This window comes from Takifugu rubripes, chromosome 11 (assembly GCF_901000725.2).
Source record: "Takifugu rubripes chromosome 11, fTakRub1.2, whole genome shotgun sequence".
NCBI classification, from domain to species: Eukaryota; Metazoa; Chordata; class Actinopteri; order Tetraodontiformes; family Tetraodontidae; genus Takifugu; species Takifugu rubripes.
This window is the reverse complement of record NC_042295.1, coordinates 10493029-10506938: the sequence shown is the minus strand read 5'-3', so window position 1 is coordinate 10506938 and position 13910 is coordinate 10493029. Positions and strand designations below refer to the sequence as shown.

Below are 13910 nucleotides of genomic sequence, written 5' to 3'. Positions count from 1 at the left end.
GCAATTCGGACCAAACTCTGGCACCGATCGTACAGGGAGCGGACAGCCCGTATCAGCGGGCCCGACACCCCATACTCTCGGAGGACCCCCCACAGGACCCCCCGAGGGACACGGTCGAATGCCTTCTCCAAGTCCACAAAACACATGTGGACTGGTTGGGCAAACTCCCATGCACCCTCGGAGACCCTGCTGAGGGTGTAGAGCTGGTCCACTGTTCCACGCCCAGGACGAAAACCACATTGCTCCTCCTGAATCCGAGGTTCGACTATCCGGCGGACCCTCCTCTCCAGTACCCCTGAATAGACCTTACCAGGGAGGCTGAGGAGTGTGATCCCCCTATAGTTGGAACACACCCTCCGGTCCCCCTTCTTAAAAAGAGGGACTACCACCCCGGTCTGCCAATCCAGCGGCACTGCCCCCGATGTCCACGCGATGTTGCAGAGTCGAGTCAACCACGACAGCCCTACAACATCCAGAGCCTTAAGGGACTCTGGGCGGATCTCATCCACCCCCGGGGCCTTGCCACCGAGGAGTTTTTTAACTACCTCGGCAACTTCAGCCCCGGAGATACGAGAGCCCATCTCCAGGTCCCCAGGCCCTACTTCCTCACTGGAAGGCGTGTTGGTGGGATTGAGGAGGTCCTCGAAGTATTCCTTCCACCGATCCACAACATCCCGAGTTGAGGTCAGCAGCACACCATCACCACTATACACAGTGTTGACAGTGCACTGCTTCCCCCTTCTCAGACGCCGGATGGTGGTCCAGAACCTTTTCGAGGCCGTCCGAAAGTCGTTCTCCATGGCCTCACCGAACTCTTCCCATGTCCGAGTCTTTGCCTCGGCAACCGCCGTAGCTGCACTCCGCTTGGCACGCCGGTACCCATCTGCTGCCTCAGGAGTCCCACAGGCCAGTAAGGCCCGATACGACTCCTTCTTCAGCTTGACGGCATCCCTCACCGCTGGTGTCCACCAGCGGGTTCGGGATTGCCGCCACGACAGGCACCAACCACCTTGCGGCCACAGCACCGGTCAGCTGCCTCAACAATGGAGGCACGGAACACGGTCCACTCGGACTCAATGTCCCCCGCCTCCCCCGGGACATGGTCAAAGCTCTCCCGGAGGCGTGAGTTGAAGCTCCTTCTGACAGGGGACTCTGCCAGGCGTTCCCAGCAGACCCTCACAACACGTTTGGGCCTGCCAGGTCTGTCCGACATCCTACCCCACCATCGGAGCCAACTCACCACCAGGTGGTGATCAGTTGACAGCTCCGCCCCTCTCTTCACCCGAGTGTCCAGAACACGCAAATCCGATGACACAACCACAAAGTCGATCATCGATCTGCGGCCTAAGGCGTCCCGGTGCCAAGTGCACATGTGGACGCCTTTATGTCTGAACAAGGTGTTCGTTATGGACAATCTGAGACGAGCACAGAAGTCCAATAACAAAACACCACTCGGGTTCAGATCAGGGGGGCCGTTCTTCCCAATCACACCTCTCCAGGTCACACTGTCATTGCCAACGTGAGCATTGAAGTCACCCAGGAGGACGAGGGAGCCCCCAGAAGGGGCACTCTCCAGCACTCCCTCTAAGGACTCCAAAAAGGGTGGATACGCTGAACTGCTGTTTGGACCATAGGCACAAACAACAGTCAGGATCCGTCCCCCCACCCGAAGGCGAAGGGAGGCTACCCTCTCATCCACCGGGGTAAACTCCAATACACAGGCACTGAGCTGGGGAGCAACCAGAATTGCCACCCCTGCTCGTCGCCTCTCACCATCGGCAACTCCAGAGTGGTAGAGAGTCCAACCCCTCTCAAGAAGACTGGTTCCAGAGCCCTTGCCGTGCGTCGAGGTGAGGCCAACTATATCTAGTCGGAACTTCTCAACCTCGCGCACCAACTCAGGCTCCTTTCCCACCAGAGAGGTGACATTCCATGTCCCTAGAGCCAGTTTGTGCAGCCGGGAATCAGACCGCCAAGGTCCCTGCCTCCGGCTGCTACCCAAAACACAATGCACCCGACCCCCTTGGCCCCTCCTGCAGGTGGTGAGCCCACGGGAAGGGGGTCCCATGTTGCCTCTTCGGGCTGCGCCCGGCCGGACTCCATGGGCAGAGGTCCGGCCACCAGGCGCTCGCCAACGTGCCCCACCCCCAGGCCTGGCTCCAGGAGGGGGCCCCGGTGACCCGCATCCGGGCAAGGGAAACTTGGCACCAATGTTGTTCAGCATCATTAGGGGGTCCTGGGCTACGCTTTGTAATTGCACATTATGCAGTAATCATGTTGTCCTGCTGTTTAATATTTATAAAGTCCCACAAGTTTTATAAAATGAATCAAAATTCAATAGTAACAAAGGAAGCAAGATTGAAATGACAGAAATAAATGATCTACATTTTATATTTTTAGTTTATATAAGCTTTCAGAGAACAAATTGGAGGGGAGCCAAAATCAGTCTTTGGTCTGGTCAAGCGTCTGACACAGCATGGTATTTTTCCATGACTGTCCGGAACCTTGAGAAGCCACTGTTGCTTACGAGGTGTTCCCATTTGAAAAAAAAAATGATTTCACTGACAGCTCCCTCGTCCCACAGAATATCGAGGAACATCCGCACGAGATCTGCAACAGAACAAAGCCAATTTTAGCAGTTGTGAGTTCTCTAAATTTTCTGCATGTTTACTGTTCTGTGGCTGTTGGCGCCCCCTACAGGTAAAGAAATGAAAGAAAAACACTTTGTGGATGCTCCATGGTGGCTTCCCCAGTTTCATTAGTTTACATGATGTATTTAGAGATTCAACCTTTTTCCCCCTATTTCGACCAGGTTTTTATCACTCTGCTCAATTTTGTGCATATAATAGAAAACACTTGCAAAATTTCTTGTTCATACCTTGACATCGCTGAGTGGAAGACACTTCTGTAGTTCATCTGAAGATGGTGTCAGAAGTGCTGGACATGGGGCTTTCTCCTGATATGAAAGACTCATATTTCCATCATGCTACACAGCAGTTGTAATTGTAGAGCTAACTCTAGTTATTTACCTCGGCTGCATTTTTCTGATGGTCTCCTCCAGCTGCTTTCAGGAGAGGGTTTCCTTAAGTTGCTCTCAGGAGCTTCTCTCCTCCCGCTCCTCTCAGGAGTTTCTCTCCTCCCGCTCCTCTCAGGAGTTTCTCTCCTCCCGCTCCTCTCAGGAGCTTCTCTCATCCAGCTCCTCTCAGGAGCTTCTCTCATCCCGCTCCTCTCAGGAGTTTCTCTCCTTCCGCTCCTCTCAGGAGCTTCTCTCTTCCCGCTCCTCTCAGGAGCTTCTCTCATCCTGCCCCTCTCAGGAGCTTCTCTCATCCCGCTCCTCTCAGGAGTTTCTCTCCTCCCGCTCCTCTCAGGAGCTTCTCTCATCCAGCTCCTCTCAGGAGCTTCTCTCCTCCCGCTCCTCTCGGGAGCTTCTCTCCTCCCGCTCCTCTCGGGAGCTTCTCTCATCCCGCTCCTCTCAGGAGCTTCTCTCATCCCGCTCCTCTCAGGAGTTTCTCTCCTCCTGCTCCTCTCAGGAGTTTCTCTCATCCCGCTCCTCTCAGGAGCTTCTCTCATCCAGCTCCTCTCAGGAGCTTCTCTCATCCAGCTCCTCTCAGGAGCTGCTCTCATCCAGCTCCTCTCAGGAGTTTCTCTCGTCACGCTCCTCTCAGGAGCTTCTCTCATCCAGCTCCTCTCAGGAGTTTCTCTCCTTCCACTGCTCTCAGGAGCATCTCTTCTTCCACTGCTCTCAGGAGCTTCTTTCTTCCAGTTCCTCTCAGGAGCTTCTCTCATCCAGCTCCTCTCAGGAGTTTCTCTCCTTCCACTGCTCTCAGGAGCTTCTCTCCTTTCACTGCTTTCAGGAGCATCTCTTCTTCCACTGCTCTCAGGAGCTTCTCTCATCCAGCTCCTCTCAGGAGCTTCTCTCCTTTCACTGCTTTCAGGAGCATCTCTCCTTCCACTGCACTCAGGAGCTTCTTTCTTCCATTTCCTCTCAGGAGCACCTGTCCTTCCACTGCTCTCAGGAGCTTCTTTCTTCCAGTTCCTCTCAGGAGCTTCTCTCCTCCAGCTCCTCTCAGGAGCTTCTCTCATCCCGCTCCTCTCAGGAGCTTCTCTCATCCAGCTCCTCTCAGGAGCTTCTCTCATCCCGCTCCTCTCAGGGGCTTCTCTCCTCCCGCTCCTCTCAGGACCTTCTCTCATCCAGCTCCTCTCAGGAGCTTCTCTCATCCAGCTCCTCTCAGGAGCTTCTCTCCTTCCACTGCTCTCAGGAGCTTCTTTCTTCCATTTCCTCTCAGGAGCACCTGTCCTTCCACTGATCTCAGGAGCTTCTTTCTTCCAGTTCCTCTCAGGAGCTTCTCTCATCCAGCTCCTCTCAGGAGCTTCTCTCATCAGGCTCCTCTCAGGAGCTTTTCTCCTCCAGCAATTCTCAGGAGCTTCTCTCCTCACGCTCCTCTCAGGAGCTTCTCTCCTCCAGCAATTCTCAGGAGCTTCTCTCCTCCCGCTCCTCTCAGGAGCTTCTCTCCTCATGCTCCTCTCAGGAGCTTCTCTCATCCCGCTCCTCTCAGGAGCTTCTCTTCTCCCACTCCTCTCAGGAGCTTCTCTCCTCCAGCAATTCTCAGGAGCTTCTCTCATCCCGCTCCTCTCAGGACCTCCTCTCATCCAGCTCCTCTCAGGAGCTTCTCTCATCCAGCTCCTCTCAGGAGCTTCTCTTCTCCCACTCCTCTCAGGAGCATCTCTACTTCCACTCCCCACAGGAGCTTCTCTCTTCCCGCTTCTCTCAGGAGCATCTCTACTTCCACTCCCCACAGGAGCTTCTTTCTTCCAGTTCCTCTCAGGAGCACCTGTCCTCCCACTGCTCTCTTGAGCATCTCTCCTTCCACTGCTCTCAGGAGCTTCTTTCTTCCAGTTCCTCTCAGGAGCACCTGTCCTCCCACTGCTCTCCGGAGCTTCTCTCCTTTCACTCCTTTCAGGAGCATCTCTCCTTCCACTGCTTTCAGGAGCTTCTCTTCTCCCGCTCCTCTCAGGAGCATCTCTACTTCCACTCCCCACAGGAGCTTCTCTCCTCCCGCTTCTCTTAGGAGTTTCTCTTCTCCCACTCCTTTCAGGAGCATCTCTACTTCCACTCCCCACAGGAGCTTCTCTCTTCCCGCTTCTCTCAGGAGCTTCTCTTCTCCCACTCCTCTCAGGACCATCCTTCCTTAAGGTGCTATCCGGAGTGTCTCTCCTCCACCTGTCCTCAGGTGCCAGCCTGTGACCATCTCGTCTACCTTTTCTCTGATCGTGAATCAGCTCTTTCACAGTGGTAGTATACAGCGCTGCCCTTTTTTGGACTGCATAGAATGTTCTCGGACCATCTTCTGGTCTTCGAGGTATCCAGTTGTTCTGGAGATTGTAAAAGGAAATAAGGGAAATAGCCGTTCAATTCAACAAAATGTTTTCATATTCAGAAGGTGAAAACCCAAACCTGGCCAGTATTTTTAGCATGAGATGCACTTCCCCCCTTAACCCCACTAAAGTCCTCTATTTTAGATGTATTATATTAAACAATATTCACCATCTTGAGTTGCACCAAATCCTGAAGCAGGAAGTTGACCCTAGAAGAGACCTGGCCCTCTTTCATCATTTCAATGATATAGTTAAAGTACCGATCCATCTGTGGCTAAAAGGGGACATGCGGATAGAGAACTGGTAAGTCTTTTTAGCAACTCACTGCTTCAAACAATCTTTCCAAAAGTTTCAAAAGTATAAGAATCAAGAATAAATACAGTTGTTGACCTCTGTACTGACCTTGGCCTCCTCTGTGTCCAGTCGTTTTCCACAGGTGGACAGCAGCTTGCAGAGGCATTCAACTGAGTCCTCGTGACAATTATTGAGGAGTTTCTCAAGGCATTCGTGCATGATGGGTTCATTCAGTATTTCTAGTTTGAAGAGTTCTCCAATAAATCTTTTAAGACCGAGCGAACGGCGGCGAGCCTTGGTTTCCATGGCTCGATGCTCGTCGTCCTGCAAGGACAGATCACGTCTGAATTCATAAACTTCCGCGGAGGTCGGGACAGCCAACATAGTTGTAAAACATTCCAGAAATGGAAAATTTGTAGTATTTGTCAGCAGCAAACTTTCATTTTTAGTGTCAGCGACAGTCACACTTACATTTTGGGGAGCGCCAAGCTTCTTTTGTCCATTAATTAGAGCTTCATCATCATTTCTGTCTTTTAGCAACTCCTGCTGGCAACGTTGAAGCAGAAGATTTGCGAAATTCTGTGATGTGTCACCACTTTCAGGGCCCATGTTTCTCTGAGGAGCACGGGAAAAACATTTCTTTTCACATCAAATCAAGACCTGTGTTGTATCATAACCCCCCCCCCCCTCCTGCTCCAAGGTAGCTTGGAGTGTCACCAGTCCCCCCGCACCTCTGTTAAAGAATAGAGATATATAGTTGTGTCTGGTAACTGTTTTGAGCGCATCCATGATGGATGCGATGAACTTACCCCCATCAACTCTCTGCACATATTGGCGTAGGTGGCACAGGAGGCTGGCTCTGACATCGCCTGTTCCACGATCAGATCAATGGCACCATTGAGCTTCTCTTTGGTGTTTATGTTCAGGTGTTTCACCTGTTCCATCAAGCTACGAGACCTCTCAGGAGTGATCTTGGTTAAGACGCTTTGAGGGTTCCCAAGCATCTCCTTGGTCAATTCCGCAAAGATTGCGCGTCCATGATCGCTGGTACATTCGCTCCATTGTAGTTGATGGAGCATTTTATCGTTTTTTTCAATATTTTCTAGAAACTGAAACCAGACACAGGAATGGATATGTGTTTACAGTGAAATGACAAAATTAGTCTATTGCTATGGATGGATTTTAATGACATTTTGACGGCCCAAGGAACAGCTGATTAGATTTTGGTGAATTCTGGAGGGACTTGGACCTTCAATTATCCAAAGATCATAGGCCAACATGAAAGCAAAGGTGCTTTTGATAATAAAACCACCGACTACAGTGAATGTACTATACTGACGGGGTAAGTTACAGTATGAGGAAATGGCCGACTTGGCAGAGGTGTGCACTCTTTGAGTGCTAGTTTTTTAAATTATTACCAGCAGTATTGGTAGAATTAGGACCCAAGCACTGTCCTCGCTGTGAGGGCTGTTGTTTGCTAGTGTTTATTCTGCTTAGTTGGGTAAAAATGGTTTTGCCGGGGCCTAATCGTGCTCGAAAATCTGAAATTTTGCAGACCTCAGATCTGGCATTTTTAAAAATGTTTTGGTAAAGGAAATGGGCATGCAGAAATGGCTTCCAGAAATGTCCTCACTTTGCTAGTAGAATGCAATTTTTGGTGCTCAAAAAGTGTCAACCCACACACACACACACACACAAACACACTGGATAAACATAGGCCAAGCGCCATCTTCATACAGGTGGCGCCATTTTTGCCCCACCTGCTTGATGGTTCTCGGAGAAGCCCCGAGGTAAAGTTTCACCTACACGCATGACATTTGGTGGGGTTGTGGGGCCAAAATTAAAATGTGAAACTCTAAAACCCCCCACAAAGTTTCAGAGGACCTGATTGCGTTGGCGCTGGAGAATTTAAACAGGAAGGACATGCGTTGTCAAATTGAGGTCATACGTCACATATGCAAATTGACAAATATACAAAATATACCTTTGCTGGTACAGCGCCGCCTGCTGGTTATGTGAGCATTAAACTTAGCAAAATAATGCAAAAAGTAATGAAGGGCTTTTAATGAAATTTCCAGGATAAGGGTAATGGGTAAGATAAAGTTATTTGTTATGTTCTGGGGAGTGAATGTGCAATCTCTAGCTATATATGTACTTTTTTCTCACTTAAGGGTAACGGAAAATTAACAATGTCCTAAAAGAAGCAAATGTCATTCACAATTTTGCTTTTGCGCAAAAGTAATGTGGCACTTTCTAGAGACTGAGAACTGCTCACGGTTTGTCTTGGTCTGTTGGTCCTGTTTTCTTTCATCATTGTGGCTGTCTGGAATGTGCTGGAAGTCTAATCCAAGTTTCTCTACAAGTGAAGTGAGTTTGGTTGAATCTATAAGGAACTATATCTATCAGATATATCAGATGTATTAAATATGTTGAATTATTTAGCCTTGGTATAAAGCATTGGTCCTTTGATGTGAGTGCCTATGATCTCTGCTCTTCATCTGTTCACATTTTAATATTGCGACATTTAAGACTATTGTTTCGGCCATGTTGGGAGTTGAGCCTCCTGTCTGTACATGTCTGCCTGTGTGAATGTGTAAGCAACTATGTTTTTATGTATATTTGTATGCATATAGGTGGGGTTGAGAAGGCTTGGGTTTATTTTCTTTGTTTCTACCTGCTGTGAGTCACTTTGTGACTAAACTATGAAAATGGCCATTAAAATATTTTTTCAAATCAATCACGATGAGCTTGTGTGGTGTGAATGAGCAGTTATGATTTCTGTAAGAAAATATCTTGCAATGGAATGAGCCTGAAAGAACTGAAATGTGACCATAAGCATACATAATTCTCATTAATCTATCTACGTGAAGACTTTCAAACAAAACACATTCTCCAGCCCCTCCCTCCCGCCTTTACCATCCTGACTAAAGCCCTAAACCTTAAACATTCAGTTCAACTTCAGCCATGTCTGAACCCTCATGTCTCAACAGCCCTCTGAAGTTGCAAAGACGAGCCAAAAGGTCCTCACTTCCAGAAATGTCCTCACTTTGCCTGCAGAATACAATTTCTGGCACTCAAAAAGTAGCAAGAACACACACACACACACACACACACACACACACACACACACACTCATACACACTTGATTTACGGAGGGATCCCCAGGCGTTCCCAGGCCAGTCGAGAGACATAGTCTCTCCAACGTGTCCTGGGTCTCCCCGGGGGTCTCCTACCGGAGGGACATGCCCTGAACACCTCACCAGGGAGGCGTCCAGGGGGCATCCTGACTAGATGCCCAAGCCACCCCATCTGGCTCCTCTCAACGCGGAGGAGCAGCGACTCTAGTCCGAGCTCCTCCCGGATGGCAGAGCTTCTCACCCTATCTCTAAGGGAGAGCCCAGCCACCCTACGGAGGAAGCTCATTTCAGCCGCTTGTACCCGTGATCTTGTTCTTTCGGTCATTACCCAAAGCTCATGACTATAGGTGAGGGTAGGAACGAAGATCGACCGGTAAATCGAGAGCTTCGCCTTTCGGCTCAGCTCTCTCTTCACCACAACGGACCGGTGCAGAGTCCGCATTACTGTGGACGCCGCACCGATCCGCCTGTCGATCTCCCGCTCCATTCTTCCCCCACTCGTGAACAAGACCCCGAGGTACTTAAACTCCTCCACTTGGGGCAGGATCTCCTCCTTTACCCGGAGAAGGCACTCCACCTTTTTCCGGTCGAGAACCATGGCCTCGGATTTGGAGGTGCTGATTCTCATCCCAGCCGCTTCACATGCGGCGGCGAACCGATCCAGTGATAGTTGGAGGTCAAGGGGCCGAAGAAGCCGACAGGACCACATCATCCGCAAAAAGCAGAGACGCGATCCTGAGGTCACCAAACCGGATCCCCTCAACACCATGACTGCACCTAGAAATTCTGTCCATAAAAATTATGAACAGAATCGGTGACAAAGGGCAGCCCTGGCGGAGGCCAACCCGAACCGGAAACGAGTTCGACTTACTGCCAGCAATTCGGACCAAACTCTGGCACCGATCGTACAGGGAGCGGACAGCCCGTATCAGCGGGCCCGACACCCCATACTCTCGGAGGACCCCCCACAGGACCCCCCGAGGGACACGGTCGAATGCCTTCTCCAAGTCCACAAAACACATGTGGACTGGTTGGGCAAACTCCCATGCACCCTCGGAGACCCTGCTGAGGGTGTAGAGCTGGTCCACTGTTCCACGCCCAGGACGAAAACCACATTGCTCCTCCTGAATCCGAGGTTCGACTATCCGGCGGACCCTCCTCTCCAGTACCCCTGAATAGACCTTACCAGGGAGGCTGAGGAGTGTGATCCCCCTATAGTTGGAACACACCCTCCGGTCCCCCTTCTTAAAAAGAGGGACTACCACCCCGGTCTGCCAATCCAGCGGCACTGCCCCCGATGTCCACGCGATGTTGCAGAGTCGAGTCAACCACGACAGCCCTACAACATCCAGAGCCTTAAGGGACTCTGGGCGGATCTCATCCACCCCCGGGGCCTTGCCACCGAGGAGTTTTTTAACTACCTCGGCAACTTCAGCCCCGGAGATACGAGAGCCCATCTCCAGGTCCCCAGGCCCTACTTCCTCACTGGAAGGCGTGTTGGTGGGATTGAGGAGGTCCTCGAAGTATTCCTTCCACCGATCCACAACATCCCGAGTTGAGGTCAGCAGCACACCATCACCACTATACACAGTGTTGACAGTGCACTGCTTCCCCCTTCTCAGACGCCGGATGGTGGTCCAGAACCTTTTCGAGGCCGTCCGAAAGTCGTTCTCCATGGCCTCACCGAACTCTTCCCATGTCCGAGTCTTTGCCTCGGCAACCGCCGTAGCTGCACTCCGCTTGGCACGCCGGTACCCATCTGCTGCCTCAGGAGTCCCACAGGCCAGTAAGGCCCGATACGACTCCTTCTTCAGCTTGACGGCATCCCGGGTTCGGGATTGCCGCCACGACAGGCACCAACCACCTTGCGGCCACAGCACCGGTCAGCTGCCTCAACAATGGAGGCACGGAACACGGTCCACTCGGACTCGGTGTCCCCCGCCTCCCCCGGGACATGGTCAAAGCTCTCCCGGAGGCGTGAGTTGAAGCTCCTTCTGACAGGGGACTCTGCCAGGCGTTCCCAGCAGACCCTCACAACACGTTTGGGCCTGCCAGGTCTGTCCGGCATCCTACCCCACCATCGGAGCCAACTCACCACCAGGTGGTGATCAGTTGACAGCTCCGCCCCTCTCTTCACCCGAGTGTCCAGAACACGCAAATCCGATGACACAACCACAAAGTCGATCATCGATCTGCGGCCTAAGGCGTCCCGGTGCCAAGTGCACATGTGGACGCCTTTATGTCTGAACAAGGTGTTCGTTATGGACAATCTGAGACGAGCACAGAAGTCCAATAACAAAACACCACTCGGGTTCAGATCAGGGGGGCCGTTCTTCCCAATCACACCTCTCCAGGTCACACTGTCATTGCCAACGTGAGCATTGAAGTCACCCAGGAGGACGAGGGAGCCCCCAGAAGGGGCACTCTCCAGCACTCCCTCTAAGGACTCCAAAAAGGGTGGATACGCTGAACTGCTGTTTGGACCGTAGGCACAAACAACAGTCAGGATCCGTCCCCCCACCCGAAGGCGAAGGGAGGCTACCCTCTCATCCACCGGGGTAAACTCCAATACACAGGCACTGAGCTGGGGAGCAACCAGAATTGCCACCCCTGCTCGTCGCCTCTCACCATCGGCAACTCCAGAGTGGTAGAGAGTCCAACCCCTCTCAAGAAGACTGGTTCCAGAGCCCTTGCCGTGCGTCGAGGTGAGGCCAACTATATCTAGTCGGAACTTCTCAACCTCGCGCACCAACTCAGGCTCCTTTCCCACCAGAGAGGTGACATTCCATGTCCCTAGAGCCAGTTTGTGCAGCTGGGAATCAGACCGCCAAGGTCCCTGCCTCCGGCTGCTACCCAAAACACAATGCACCCGACCCCCTTGGCCCCTCCTGCAGGTGGTGAGCCCACGGGAAGGGGGTCCCATGTTGCCTCTTCGGGCTGCGCCCGGCCGGACTCCATGGGCAGAGGTCCGGCCACCAGGCGCTTGCCAACGTGCCCCACCCCCAGGCCTGGCTCCAGGAGGGGGCCCCGGTGACCCGCATCCGGGCAAGGGAAACTTGGCACCAATGTTGTTCAGCATCATTAGGGGGTCCTGGGCTACGCTTTGTAATTGCACATTATGCAGTAATCATGTTGTCCTGCTGTTTAATATTTATAAAGTCCCACAAGTTTTATAAAATGAATCAAAATTCAATAGTAACAAAGGAAGCAAGATTGAAATGACAGAAATAAATGATCTACATTTTATATTTTTAGTTTATATAAGCTTTCAGAGAACAAATTGGAGGGGAGCCAAAATCAGTCTTTGGTCTGGTCAAGCGTCTGACACAGCATGGTATTTTTCCATGACTGTCCGGAACCTTGAGAAGCCACTGTTGCTTACGAGGTGTTCCCATTTGAAAAAAAAAATGATTTCACTGACAGCTCCCTCGTCCCACAGAATATCGAGGAACATCCGCACGAGATCTGCAACAGAACAAAGCCAATTTTAGCAGTTGTGAGTTCTCTAAATTTTCTGCATGTTTACTGTTCTGTGGCTGTTGGCGCCCCCTACAGGTAAAGAAATGAAAGAAAAACACTTTGTGGATGCTCCATGGTGGCTTCCCCAGTTTCATTAGTTTACATGATGTATTTAGAGATTCAACCTTTTTCCCCCTATTTCGACCAGGTTTTTATCACTCTGCTCAATTTTGTGCATATAATAGAAAACACTTGCAAAATTTCTTGTTCATACCTTGACATCGCTGAGTGGAAGACACTTCTGTAGTTCATCTAAAGATGGTGTCAGAAGTGCTGGACATGGGGCTTTCTCCTGATATGAAAGACTCATATTTCCATCATGCTACACAGCAGTTGTAATTGTAGAGCTAACTCTAGTTATTTACCTCGGCTGCATTTTTCTGATGGTCTCCTCCAGCTGCTTTCAGGAGAGGGTTTCCTTAAGTTGCTCTCAGGAGCTTCTCTCCTCCCGCTCCTCTCAGGAGTTTCTCTCCTCCCGCTCCTCTCAGGAGTTTCTCTCCTCCCGCTCCTCTCAGGAGCTTCTCTCATCCAGCTCCTCTCAGGAGCTTCTCTCATCCCGCTCCTCTCAGGAGTTTCTCTCCTCCTGCTCCTCTCAGGAGCTTCTCTCATCCTGCTCCTCTCAGGAGCTTCTCTCATCCTGCCCCTCTCGGGAGCTTCTCTCATCCCGCTCCTCTCGGGAGTTTCTCTCCTCCCGCTCCTCTCGGGAGCTTCTCTCATCCAGCTCCTCTCGGGAGTTTCTCTCCTCCCGCTCCTCTCGGGAGCTTCTCTCATCCCGCTCCTCTCGGGAGCTTCTCTCATCCCGCTCCTCTCAGGAGCTTCTCTCATCCCGCTCCTCTCAGGAGTTTCTCTCCTCCTGCTCCTCTCAGGAGTTTCTCTCATCCCGCTCCTCTCAGGAGCTTCTCTCATCCAGCTCCTCTCAGGAGCTTCTCTCATCCAGCTCCTCTCAGGAGCTGCTCTCATCCAGCTCCTCTCAGGAGCTGCTCTCATCCAGCTCCTCTCAGGAGTTTCTCTCCTTCCACTGCTCTCAGGAGCTTCTCTCCTTTCACTGCTTTCAGGAGCATCTCTTCTTCCACTGCTCTCAGGAGCTTCTTTCTTCCAGTTCCTCTCAGGAGCTTCTCTCATCCAGCTCCTCTCAGGAGCTTCTCTCATCCAGCTCCTCTCAGGAGTTTCTCTCCTTCCACTGCTCTCAGGAGCTTCTCTCCTTTCACTGCTTTCAGGAGCATCTCTTCTTCCACTGCTCTCAGGAGCTTCTCTCATCCAGCTCCTCTCAGGAGCTTCTCTCCTTTCACTGCTTTCAGGAGCATCTCTCCTTCCACTGCACTCAGGAGCTTCTTTCTTCCATTTCCTCTCAGGAGCACCTGTCCTTTCACTGCTCTCAGGAGCTTCTCTCATCCAGCTCCTCTCAGGAGCTTCTCTCCTTTCACTGCTTTCAGGAGCATCTCTCCTTCCACTGCACTCAGGAGCTTCTTTCTTCCAGCTCCTCTCAGGAGCTTCTCTCCTTCCACTGCTCTCAGGAGCTTCTTTCTTCCATTTCCTCTCAGGAGCACCTGTCCTTCCACTGATCTCAGGAGCTTCTTTCTTCCA

General features: G+C 51.5%; 2 long non-coding RNA genes across 2 annotated transcripts; both read right to left on the bottom strand.

Moving 5' to 3' along the window:
• Positions 1–2543: 2543 nt before the first annotated feature.
• LOC115251483 (uncharacterized) lies at positions 2544–3215 on the bottom strand. The gene is made up of 3 exons (XR_003890037.1): positions 3030–3215; positions 2879–2956; positions 2544–2610 (listed from the first exon to the last, which is right to left on the bottom strand). It is a non-coding gene; the product is annotated as an uncharacterized lncRNA (long non-coding RNA).
• An 8716-nt stretch (positions 3216–11931) lies between these two features.
• Positions 11932–12877, bottom strand: LOC115251486 (uncharacterized). The gene is made up of 3 exons (XR_003890041.1): positions 12692–12877; positions 12541–12618; positions 11932–12272 (listed from the first exon to the last, which is right to left on the bottom strand). It is a non-coding gene; the product is annotated as an uncharacterized lncRNA (long non-coding RNA).
• Positions 12878–13910: the final 1033 nt, after the last annotated feature.